The sequence below is a fragment of the Mus caroli genome, unplaced genomic scaffold (assembly GCF_978045245.1).
Source record: "Mus caroli unplaced genomic scaffold, Mus_caroli_1 scaffold_17, whole genome shotgun sequence".
NCBI classification, from domain to species: Eukaryota; Metazoa; Chordata; class Mammalia; order Rodentia; family Muridae; genus Mus; species Mus caroli.
This window is the reverse complement of record NW_028227272.1, coordinates 40,032,368-40,045,735: the sequence shown is the minus strand read 5'-3', so window position 1 is coordinate 40,045,735 and position 13,368 is coordinate 40,032,368. Positions and strand designations below refer to the sequence as shown.

General features: G+C 36.9%; 1 protein-coding gene across 18 annotated transcripts in view; it reads right to left on the bottom strand.

The window, feature by feature from the left end:
* Zbtb20 (zinc finger and BTB domain containing 20) overlaps positions 1-13,368 on the bottom strand; it is a 765,654-nt gene that overhangs the window by 602,135 nt on the left and 150,151 nt on the right. For 17 of the 18 annotated variants that reach the window (XM_085832267.1, XM_029470523.2, XM_085832261.1 and 14 more), the window contains exon 2: positions 4,731-4,780. The exons of the other annotated variant lie outside the window; for it this stretch is intronic. The gene's annotated coding sequence lies outside the window, so the exon portion shown is untranslated. The remainder of the gene's footprint in view (positions 1-4,730; positions 4,781-13,368) is intronic. 18 annotated transcript variants of the gene reach the window in all.

The following is a 13,368-nucleotide window of genomic DNA, read 5'->3' as shown; positions in this document are numbered from 1 at the left end:
AATTTTCCATACGGTTCAGGATGTTCACAAGTTTTCAGCTAATTGTTTTGTGTTAATCCAAGCATCAGGTTTATAGCATCATGACCCAACTCACTGACTAAGTTTAAGTTTATATAGGCTCAGCAACTCAGCCTTTCCCCTCTAAGGCTCAAATGTGACACCAAGGAAAGAGTTTTAGAACTTATTCTGGATTTCAGTTTTGCTCACTTGTTTACAGATATTGTGGGGGAAGATAACCATTTCTTATAGTAAGAAACTAAGACAGCTAGGATCTCACTTAAAAACATAACCTTACACATTGTGAAGTATTTCATAATTCCTTATCAAATCCTATAACTAAGAAACACAGAGAGCTGTTTCTTATGCAGAAATAAACTGACTAAATAAAAATAGAATGGCTAAGATCAAAACTTCAGGTGACAGCAGATGCTGGCGAGGATGTGGAGAAAGAGGAACACTCCTCCATTGTTGGTGGGATTGCAAGCTTGTACAACCACTCTGGAAATCAGTCTGGCGGTTCCTCAGAAAATTGGACATAGTACTACCGGAGGATCCAGCAATACCTCTCCTGGGCATATATCCAGAAGATGTCCCAACCGGTAGGAAGGACACATGCTCCACTATGTTCATAGCAGCCTTATTTATAATAGCCAGAAGCTGGAAAGAACCCAGATGCCCTTCAACAGAGGAATGGATATAGAAAATGTGGTACATTTACACAATGGAGTACTACTCAGCTATTAAAAAAATGAATTTATGAAATTCCTAGGCAAATGGATGGACCTGGAGGGCATCATCCTGAGTGAGGTAACCCAATCACAAAGGAACTCGCACAATATGTACTCACTGATAAGTGGATATTAGCCCAGAAACTTAGGATACCCAAGATATAAGATACAATTTGCTAAACGCATGAAATTCAAGAAGAACGAAGACCAAAGTGTGGACACTTTGCCCCTTCTTAGAAATGGGAACAAAACACCCATGGAAGGAGAGACAGAGACAAAATTTGGAGCTGTGATGAAAGGATGGACCATCTAGTGATTGCCATATGCAGGGATCCATCCCATAATCAGCTTCCAAACGCTGACACCATTGCATACACTAGCAAGATTTTGCTGAAAGGACCCAGATATAGCTGTCTCTTGTGAGACTATGCCGGGGCCTAGCAAACACAGAAGTGGATGATCACAGTCAGCTATTGAATGGATCACATGGCCCCAGATGGAGGAGCTAGAGAAATTACCCAAGGAGCTAAAGGGAACTGCAACCCTATAGGTGGAACAACAATATGAACTAACCAGTACCCCGGAGCTCTTGTCTCTAGCTGCATATGTATCAAAAGATGGCCTAGTCGGCCATCACTGCAAAGAGAGGCCCATTGGACTTGCAAACTTTATATGCCCCAGTACAGGGGAACCCCAGGGAGTGGGTGGGTAGGGGATTGGGGGGTGGGTATGGGGGACTTTGGGGATAGCATTGAAAATGTAAACGAGGAAAATACCTAAAAAAAAAATAAATTAAAAAAATTAAAAAAAAAGAAAAGTAGCATAAAGGAAAGACACATTCTTAATATATAAATTAAGAACTGTCAAAGAATTGGGGCATCTGTTAGTTAATGATATATGAAATAACAATTGTGCTTACAGATAAATGCAGGTATAGAGATACACTTAATAGGAGCCTTGTGCTGCAAACACCTCCTCAGGAAAGTAGATGGTTCAGAGAGTTATTCAGAAGTGACTAACCAGGTGACAGAGCTGTTAGACATGGCAGGATGTAACACTGAGGGCAGTATCATGGTGGCCTCTACCATCAAACAGCTTTGCCAGTACAGACGAGATGCCTGGAATCAAGCTCTACATAAAACATTAAAATCAGGAGCCAACAAAGATTCAAACAGAGTCCATTTCCAAATGCAGATATTCCAGGAAACCTGCACTGAAGAATATTTTCCCTTAGGACTAGTATACACTGTGTTTGCACATTGCCAACTAGCACTTACCTCTACTTACCCTAATATGTAGAACAAGATGCTTAAAACATTAGAATAAAAAAAGTACAGACTCTATTGTTCATAGAAGTGATTCTAACTTTAGCTGGCAAAAATTTCTGTTGATAGGTGTGACCAGAATGTCTCTCCATGAACAGATGGCCAAAGTGAGCCCATTTCACCAACACTGCATTACGTGGTTCTTTGTATTCCAGTCAATCAATCAAACACAACACAGGAACGCTGCTGTGCACTCCTTTATTTGTTTTGCAGTTTTATTTGTGAAGTGTCAATATAAAATTACAACACAGGCATTAATGCTGCATAATGCCATTTCTACTTAACACTTCACAAATATTTAAGTGGTCAAAATAAAATCCTAAATTTATGAAAATAGAAAAATACATGGAAACAGTACAAAACGTTGATGTTTGTTGGAACATGAAAGCAAATGGATATGGTAATATTAAGTGAAATAAGTCTGTCTCAGGGGGCTCAGGGGTTAAGAGCACTGAGTGTTCTTACAGAGATCCTGAGTTCAATTCCCAGCAACCACATGGTGGCTCACAACCATCTGTAAAAGGATCCTGAATTCTTATAAATAAAATAAATACATCATTTTTTAAAAAGTCGGTCTCAGACAATGTATTTCTTATTGTCTTATATTCCTTCTTTCATATGTAGTTTACAGAGAAACATAACATCAAGGATATACATATGACAAAGTGAGCATATATCTGCCTAGGGAGACATATAGGACCAATGGAGCAGGTAAGGAGTGAGAAGGCAGGAAAGTTTGAAAGGTGTGGATAAGATAATCAGCACACAATATGTACTAGCATGAAAATTTTGTAAATAAAGCAAAAACTTTCAAATAAAAATTACATGGCGCATTTTTGTCTTTCAATCCTATGACTATCACTAAAGAAGAACAATCATATTGATCATTCTAGTAGTTTTAAGCTACTAAGCAGTTTATAAAGAAAAAGCAAGTCAGAGCCATTTACATTTATTAAGTTCTATAAAAAAAACTTTGAGAAAATGCTTTAAAAACCAAATCCCTGTGTTCAGGAGAAATGGCTTAGCTGGTAAAATGTTTGTTATGCAATCCTAAGTAGCAGAGCACAGATTCCCTGCAGCCATGTAAGGTAGGCATGGACACATGCACTGTAGCCCAAGTGCTAGGCAGATAGGGACAGATGGGGCCTGCAGCTCTCTAGCCAGCCAGTCTAGCTGAACTGGTGATTCATTGAACAAAATGGTCATAACTAAACAAATGTTAAAAATAGTAAATTTTATACCATGAGACTTTCTGAAACAGACAGACAGACAACATATGCACACACAAACACATACAACTAGCTAGATTCTCAGTATGCTAATTTTATTTTTATCACTATCATACTATATGCATTATTTTGTTTCTGTAAAATAAAAATGAATGATGCAGTAATACAAGAGATAACTTAGGAGTATACTTCTATTTATAATAACTAACATTAAAAACAGATGAAATCATATTATTAATGCACCTATTCATGTAGTAGTGGAAACCTACAAAGAAAATTCTGGTTACCTGCCTTCAAGAAAGAGTCGATGAAATACCAGTCTCAAGAATACATCTTTAGTACCTCTGTACCTTAAAATATTGCCTAGTATTAATTTTTCATCAAGTTGTCATTTTCTCTGACATTTGGTTTTATTAATCAAGGCATTTATCATTAATTTGTAGAAAATATCGTAATTAAGCCAAATAAAATAAAATCCTTAAAAGGTTAAAATTAGAAAGCAGGTGAATTAGAACTCTGACATTACTATGTTGACATACAGGAGCTGTTTGGAGTATGGGAGACAAGTTTTTTCAGAGTTTGGTGCCTCAATCTTGGGGCTGGTTGGTTTTAAAATGTTATAAAGATTTGATTTAGAGCTGTCTGGCAGTTTTGACATTCAGGTGAAAGTACTGCTGCTGCATTTGGAACAATTTGCATATCCCACTGCTAAACGGAACGTTTGAGGTGTGCACTGGTGTAAAGAAATTAAAAACAAGCTATCACACATGCTTAAGTGTATGTATTCACAAACTGATGGTTGGATCACACTACCCCAACCCCCTCCTATGTAATCTGTGATTTACTCTTCTATAATAAATTACCCTAGCATGTTATTCTCTCTGGAAGATCTAACCATGCATGTAAGAAGCAAAGTAATTACAGCCCCCTCTTGTCTAAGAAGCCTCTCTCAAGTCCTATGAGCTCTTTATACACAATGCAGCAACACAAGTCTATTGTTAACCTCTTGCCTGCAATTCTGGACTTGTGTATCTGAAGCTATTAAATGTCATCTGAACAGTCTGGATGTTTCCAAAGAAAGCACTTTTATCTCTCTCCTATCATAAGTTGTAAAGCTATTCCTGAGCACGAATATATTCTTACTTTCCGATTTTGAGTCAATATGCCTACTTAGAGAAAGGGCAAGGCTTACAATAAGAAGAATTCAAACTAATAAAAATGAGAAGCATAAAACATTTCTATGTAGAAGAAAGTATAACATCAACAAGTAGAACTAAATATTGTAAAATGGCAAGGGGTTTTTGTTTTACTTATAATTATATATTATTTTGAGGAAGAGATTGTTAAAGGGCAATCAAGAAAAAGTTTCAGTAGTAAATCCGTGGCCTTGAAAATAATAAAGTATGTCCACGAAGACAAAACCCATGGAAACCGTCACTGGCCATTACCTTCAGCCTTCAGAGTCGCAAAGCGCAATTCAAACACTCCATTCAGTTATCTACAAAAAAATTAAATGCTTAAAATTAGGAATCATTCAAGAAACCATTTGTATTTACATTAATGTCTTCATGATTAGCTTTGAAAAGAATGTAGGTGACTTCAAGAATTCTAATATTTACAGTTTGAAAAAAAATAAGGAAACATAACCGTTACAAGAACTGAAAACATCCAGTACAGATCCTCAGCTAAACATACCACATTCGATGCAAAGCAATGTGTCCACACATCTGGAAGGACAGGGGCAGAGTATCAATAGAGACTTCCTTCAATCATATTAACAATGAGTTTTAGAGTTTAATATTTGGATGTGTGTGCAGGCGTGTCTTCATATGTACACACATGAACACATTTGTCTTTTGGCAAGAGAACAACCTTTGCTATCATCCTCAGAAATGCCACCATTTCTGTGCAGGATGCTGAGGGGCTTTTGAAAACAATATACTATGTTTCATAATAAGAAAATTTAGCCACAAGCCATTCTCTAATTAAAATTATGTCCTTGAAAAACGATACTTCTAAATTTTCTATGAATTCTCTATGATGACCTTAATGCCATTCTTCTTTGAGACAAGGTCTCTTATTGGCCTAAAGCTCATCAATTAGTATAGCATGGCTGGCCAGCAAGGTACCAATGACATTCTTGCTTTTGCATCCCAACACTGCAATTACAAGGATATGCCACATCTGGATTTTTACATTTATTCTATAGAACAAACTCTGGTCTCTCCACTTATACATCGAGAACTTTACCAACTGAACCATCCTTTATGCCCTGTGTATTAATGTTTAAGCAGAATTGGTGAATATTTATAATATATGACAGATGGAAAAGTGACAGCAAGTTAACTAGTATATAAGGTAAGATTGAGATATCATTAAAAATGGAAAATGGGGATGAAAATGTTTGGATAATCACAGATAATTAAAAGAAAGGAAAAATTAAACAAGTGGAAAAACATAAGCAGTAAAGGTAACACGTTTGGTGGAGTTTCACTGCAAACCTGCCTAAGCCCTGGGACAGGAGTGGATACATACAAATAGTTGCTTTGTTTCTTTTAGAAATTCTACTCTATTCTATTTATTTATCTGTATGAAATTTTTGGTTGTAATGTATGTGTGCTATGTACACACATGTGTGCAGAGATCAGAGAACCTCAGATGTCCTTCTCTTATCACCTTCTGACTTATTTCCTTGAGACAGTCTCTCACTGAATTTAGAGCTAGGATGATGGACAGAAAGTTTAGCCCCGTCTCCAGCCTGCACAGTGCTGGGGGATACAGTAGTCAATGGCCATAGCTAGCTTTTTTATGTAGTGCTAGAGATTTGACTGGGTCTTCATGCTTGCATATTAAGTACTCTTACCTGCTGGAGCCATCTCCAAAGCACCTGAGAAAGACACTTAGATTCCTGTCTAACCACAAGCATATTAATAATACAGACTCAGAGCTGAGACTGGAGCTAAAGCAAGCAAGATGCTGAGGGGCTTTTGAAAACAATATGCTATGTCTCACAATAAGAAAATTTAGCCACAAGCAATTCTCCAATTAAAATTATGTCCTTGGAAAGCGATCTTTCTAAATTTACTATGAAATCTCTATGATGACCTTGATGTCATATTTACTAATAATCTCCACAGAGACTCAGTCATTTCAAGTCTCAAAAGCAGTTTTGCTAATGGAAATGCATTACATAAACATAAGCTAATCCTATAAGCCAGTATATCTACAATGAAGACCCCCTTTTATAAAACTCTTAGGATTGGAATTGGCTGGATCTTTAATATTCATATGCAACAGTCTTGCAAACAGAAACAAAGATTGGAACAATAAATGACACCAGCAAAATAAAAGATACCCAAGTCTAGGCTGTACTGACATTCAAACGGAGTCAAGAAAAGGGAAATAACAATGTCACTACATTCGGGAACACAATTACTCTGCAGCAGCAAGTGTTAGGAGACACTGCAGATCAGATCGAGGAGGAAGATCAAAATAATTGATTATATGAACAGAGGATGATGGGGACGAAAAGTGTATGAGGGTTAGGGATTAAATAGCAAAGTGGTCCGGAAAAAGGCTTTAGGGAAAATTACTTTGGCTATCAGGTGATATGCTGTAAGAGTAAGTTTTATTTACTACCTCTCTCCCTTATTAGAACAGGATAGGACCACTGTCTTCTTCACACACAATAAATAGTATCTGCTGGATGCTACATGATCAATGCATTTACTAAATAAAAGAATGAACAAACTGACCAATGTACAAACCACTTATGTCTATGTCTATAATGCAAATAAGACATCTAGGGCTCAAAGTTACATATAAAAAGTTACATATAATATACTAATTTAAACTTTCCCCTTTGGCAACCCTTAACTCCTAGAATTCTAAGTTTATCAGTAATATTATTCCAAATAATAAACAAGCAAGCAAATTATTAGATTTATGACAGTCAAGAAAATCTCAAGGTATCAATGCTGAGAGCAACATGGACTGCTCCTTTCACAGGTTTGGAAAAGAAGTTTCTTAAAAGAGATTACAATAGACAAAACCTAGGTGATTAGGTAAAGAAGTAAGCCATATCTGTAGGAGTCGGCTGGCTGCGGCCAGACTGAATCATGACAAACATTATCCTCTTTAATACTATGCCTAGCACACAGCAAGCTGGCTGCTCATTAACTATTATTTTTATATTGCTATTTTTATCAATTGTGGATTGCTTCAGTAGATAAGCCTGTCGAATGTATTCATTTTTATCTTCTCTGAAATTCTTTAAATAGTGTCTAACAAGAACTCAATAAACATTTACAGAACTGAAAAGAAGACAACTATTATCACTTAATTAATTAGAAAACATAAACAGACTATGAGCACAGAGAAAAGTCACCATGTTTCACATGCCTGAGTCAATCTAACCAGTATCATATAATAATTAATCTTACCAAGATTTATATAAAAATTAAATAATGAAAAATATGATTGGGGCAAGTAAGTCAGGAATTCAAAAAGTAAGAGTTAATCAGAAAACATAAAATGAAGTTGTTAATTTTAAGCTAGTATCCCATTCATTTAAATACTATATCTGCCTTTATCTGATAAACACACTTTTCTCTAGCACAAGAACTGCTATACAATATTTAATTCATTTAAGTATTTACTGCATAAAAACAGGCTTGCTTAGAGAAAATATTTTTTCTTAGAAACATCCTCATTGAACTAAATCTACAATTATCAGCAGAAGCCCTTGGCTTTTGTTGTCAATTGTCTGTTTGCTCCATTGGGAACTCAATTTAGGGTCCCACACACAAGTTATATGCCACCCTTGATTTACTTTTGTTATTAGACAGTGTCCCTAAATTTTCCAGGCAGGCCTTGAACTCAGGTACTTACTCAGAGGTATCCTAGATTACAGTCCAGTGCCATTAAGCTTAGAAACAGTCTTAAATAATTAGCCAAGAGAAGGAGAGCTAGACAAATTTCAGTTGAATAAGTATCTCACTTCCATGGCAAACATGTATAGAATAAAGAGGTTTTTACAAAGACTGAGAGCAAGTGGTATGAGAACAGTGTCAGTAGCACGTGGCTGTTATATCATATTAATAACAGGCCATATGGCCAAGGATATATGAGAAGAAGCAAATTCTCCATACTCCATGGCAGACCCAGCATGGAGTTTTAGGCATACAGTGGTATGAAAACAAAATGTATCAATAGTGCACTTGACAAAAAGAAAAAAAATGGTTTTCAATATGTATCACGCCAATACATTTGGTGCAGCTCACACCCCATTATCTAAGAAACCTGTTTTTTCAGTAGACAGAGGCAATGACAGAGACTTACAATTGGGAAAAGTGCAGAGAATAAATGGATGTGGAGTGTCCTCCCTCAAATGAGAGCTATAACACAACTCCTACACCCAAGGCTTAGGGAACACTGAAAGAGGAGGCTGGTGAATTGCAAGAGCCAGAGAGCCAAGAGGACCGATGCAAAATATTGTCTTCTTGAACTCTTAGTATGTATAGTTGCCTACTGAGACCATACAGGATTACATCAATGGTCCAGCATGGATTGAGGAATGGCTCACATTGCCCAAGACCTACTTGGGGAAGCTACAAGCATGCTAGGAACTCTATGGCTACCACAGGAAGGAGAGTCAGTTTTCTTCAGGGACAACTTCTCTAACAGGTTGTCTATGCTTAAGTGGCCAACCTGAAAGTCATGTGCATACAGTTAAGAACTAATTGAAACCAGTAGAGGGCCAGGAAGAAAGTGCGGGAGGAAGAATAAGAATTACAGAAGAAAACATGAATTTGATATAGGTATACTGGCAAGTCTAGAGTAATTTTAAAGTACCAACATGGCTGCTATGGCAAGGATCACATATCCAGTTGGAATGCAGACATATATCTTTTATTCTTCTGGCTGGAATGCAAACCTTTAATCCCTCTGGCTGGAATAAAGACAGGACTTAAGTACACACCTTAAATCTCAAACAATAATGTCTACCTGAGGGGCAGAAAAGTAACAAATCCGAGAAAGATCTGACACAGTAGGCGAGAGATGGGATACACCTAACTCTAAAGACAGGATCTACAGGCAACTTAAAGAGCAGTGACAGGGAGAGAGGGAGTTCAGTTTGGTTAGGTTCAGCTGAGTTTAGAGTGGTTCACTCTGGAGCTTAGAGGCAGCCTTTCCTAGCAGACCAATTCAGTCACAAGTCAAAAGAAGTCAAATTTAGTCAGTCAGCTTAGAGAGAAGCTTGAGCCACAACAGCTAAGTTGATTCAACCAGCCAAAGTTCAGAAAGAGCTAGAAAGAGGGGATTTATTCAGCAGTGAGTCTAAGCAGCCTAGGTTTGTATTCAAAGGCTGAAGCTTTCTTTCAGGCCTAGGCCTAGGGATAGTTAGATAGAAACTCTCTTGGCTCAGTCCCAGCCATGTATTTGGGTGTTTTGTTTCTTTAATTGGATATTTTCTTTACATTTCAAATTTCCAGTTTTCCCTGCCCCCAAGCCCCCTATCCTATTCCCCCACCCCTGCTTCTATGAGGTTGTTCCCCACCCACCCACTCCTGCCGTTCCGCCCTTGTATATTGGGGCATAAAGCCTTCAAAGGACCAAGGGCCTCTCCTCCCACTGATGCCCAACAAGGCCATCCTCTGCTACATATGTGGCTGGAGCCATTGTTCCTCCATGTGTACTCTTTGGTTGGTGGTTTAGTTCCTGGGAGCTCTGGGGTGGGGGAGGTCTGATTGGTTGATATTTTAGTTCTTCCTATGGGGTTGCAAACCCCTTCAGCTCCTTCAGTCCTTTCTCTAAGTCCTGGATTGGGGACCTCATGCTCAGTCCAATGGTTAGGCCATGTATTTGCACAGGTTGGGTACAGTTCTCATCTTATCCATTCATGTGAGGAAATAAAACTGACATTTACAGGCAAGAACATGGATGGAGCTGAAGAGGAGAAAGCTGGACATGATTATGATTATTAATATGGCTTATATTGAAATAGAAAAGTCTAAAATGAAAAAAGGCCAAGTAAAATACAAAGGTAGACCTATCAGAACTGCACCAGACTTCTCAAAAGAGACTATGAAAGCCAGAGGAGTCAGAGGTCATGCAGACTCTAAAAGAACACAAATGCCAGCCAAGACTACTCTAACCAGCAAAACTCTCAATCAACATAGATGGATAAACCAAAATATTCCAGGACTAAACTGAATTCAAACAGTATCTATCTACCAATACAACCCTACAAAAGATCCTGGAAGGAAAATTCCAACACAAGGAAGACATGTGCACCAAAGAAAGAATAAGATATCAAGCATCTCACAACAAAGCAAAAGCAGAGAGTCACAAGCACATAAAGCCACCCACAAAAAAAAACATACCAGGAACCAACAGTCATCTCTCTTTAATATCTCTAAATATTAATGGACTCAACTTATATATAAAAAGACATAAGCTAACAGACTGGTTATGCGAACAAGGTTCAGCATTTTGCTGCATACAAGAAATACAACTCAACAACAAAGATAGGCACAATCTCAGAGTAAAAGGATAGAAAAAGGCCTTCCAAGCAAATGGTCCAAGGAAACAAGCAGGAGTTGCCATCCTAATATCCAATAAAATACACTTTCAACCAAAAGTTATCAAGTGTTATGAAGAAGGACACTTCATATTCATCAAGGGGAAAATCCTCCAAGAGAAAGTCTCAATTCTTAACATCTATGCACGAAATGCAAGAGCACCCAAATTCATAAAAGAAACTTTACTAAAGCTCAAAATATTCATTGAACCCCACACAATAATAGTGGGAGATTTCAAAACCCCACTCTCACCAATGGACAAATCATTGAAACAGAAACTAAACAGAGACACAGTGAAACTAAGAGAGGTTATGAACCAAATGGATTTAACAAATATGTACAGAACATTTCATCCTAAAACAAAAGAATACCCTTTGTTCTCAGCACCTCATGATACCTTCTCCAAAATCAGCCATATAATTGGTCACAAAACAACCCTCAATAGATGCAAGAAGACTGAAATAATACCATGCATCCTATCAGATCACCACGGACTAAGGCTGGCCCTCAATAACAGCAAAAACTATAGAAAGCCCACATACACGGGCAAACTAAACAACTCTTTACTCGATGATACCTTGATCAGGGAAAAAAATAAAGAAATTAAAGATTCCCTGAAATTTAATGAAAATGTTGACATATCATACCCAAACTTATGGGGCACAATGAAAGCAGTGCTAAGATGAAAGTTCATAGTACTAAGTGCCCTGGTAAAGAATTTGGAGAGATCTTACACTGACAACTTAACAGCATACCTGAGTGCTCTAGAACAAAAAGAAGCAAATTTACCCAAGAGGAGTAAAAGACAGGAAATAGTCAAAATCAATGCTGAAATTAACCAAATGGAAACAAAGAAAACAATACAAAGAATCAGCAAAACCAAGCTGGTTCTTTAAAAGAATCAACAAGATAGATAAATCCCCTAACCAAATTAAATCATTGAGGGCCAAGAGTGTATATCCAAATTAATAAAATCAGAAATGAAAAGGGAGAAATAACAACAGAAACAGAAGAAATTCAAAAAAAAAACCATTAGATCCTACTATAAAAGTTTATACACAACAAAATTGGAAAATCTAGATGCAATGGATGGTTTTCTAGACAGATGTCATATACCAACGTTAAGTCAAGAGCAGGTAAACTATCTAAACAGGCCCATATCACACAAGGAAATAGAAGAAATCATTAAAAATCTACCAACCAAAAAAGGCCCAGGGCCAGATAGATTTAGTGCAGAATTCTACCAGGCCTTCAAAGAAGACCTGATACCATTTTTCCTCAAACTATTCCATAAAATAGAAACAGAAGGAACACTATCTAACTCAGTCTATGAAGCCACAATTATTCTGATACCTAAACAACATAGGACCCAACCAAAAAAGAGAAATTGAAACCAATCTCATTTATGAATATCAATGCAAAAATACTCAATAAAATTCTTGCAAACCAAATCTAAGGACACAGCAAAACCATCATTCACACAATCAAGTAGGCTTCATCTCACGGATGCAAGGTTGGTTTAATATATGAAAATCCATTAATGTAATCTACTACATAAACAAAGTCAAAGGAAAAAAATCACATGATCATGTCTTTAGATGCAGAAAAAGCATTTGACAAAATACAACACCCCTTCATGGTAAAAGTATTGGAGAGAGAAGTAATTCACGGTCCATACCTAAGCATAATAAAAGCAAACTACTGCAAACCAACAGCCAATATTGAATTAAATTAGACTTGAAGAAATCCCACTGAAATCGGGGACAAAACAAGGATGCCCACTCTCCCCATATCTATTCAATATAGTACTTGAAGTATTACCTAGAACAATAAGACAACAAAAAGACATCAAGAAGATAAAACTGGTAAAGAAGAAATACAGGTATCACTATTTGTACGATATGATAGTATACATAAGTGACCCCAAAAATTCTACCAAAGAACTTCTCCAGCTGATAAACAATTTCAGCAAAATGGTCGAACATAAAATTAACTCAAAAAAATCAGTAGCATTCCTTTATAAAAAGGATAAACAGTCTGAGAAAGAAACTAGGGAAACAATTCCCTTCACAATAGCCACATATAGTATAAAATATCTGGGGTAACTCTAACTAAACAAGTTAAAGACCTGTATGACAATAACTCTAAGTTTCTCAAAAAAGAAATCAAAGATCTCAGAAAATGAAGCAATCTTGCATGGTCAATGATTAGCAGAATTAACATAGTAAAAATGGCTATCTTGCCAAAGGCAATCTATAGATTTAATGCAATCCCCATCAAAATCCCAACACAATTCTTCAAAGACATGTAAAGAGCAATTCTCAAATTCACGTGGAAAGGCAAAAAACACAGAGTAGCAAAAACAATACTTAACAATAAAAGAATGACTGGGGGAATCACTATTGCTGACCTCATGCTTTATTACAGAGCAATAGTGATAAAAACTGAATGATATTGGTACAAAGCCAGAAATGTTGTTCAAAGGAATAGAATTGAATCCCAG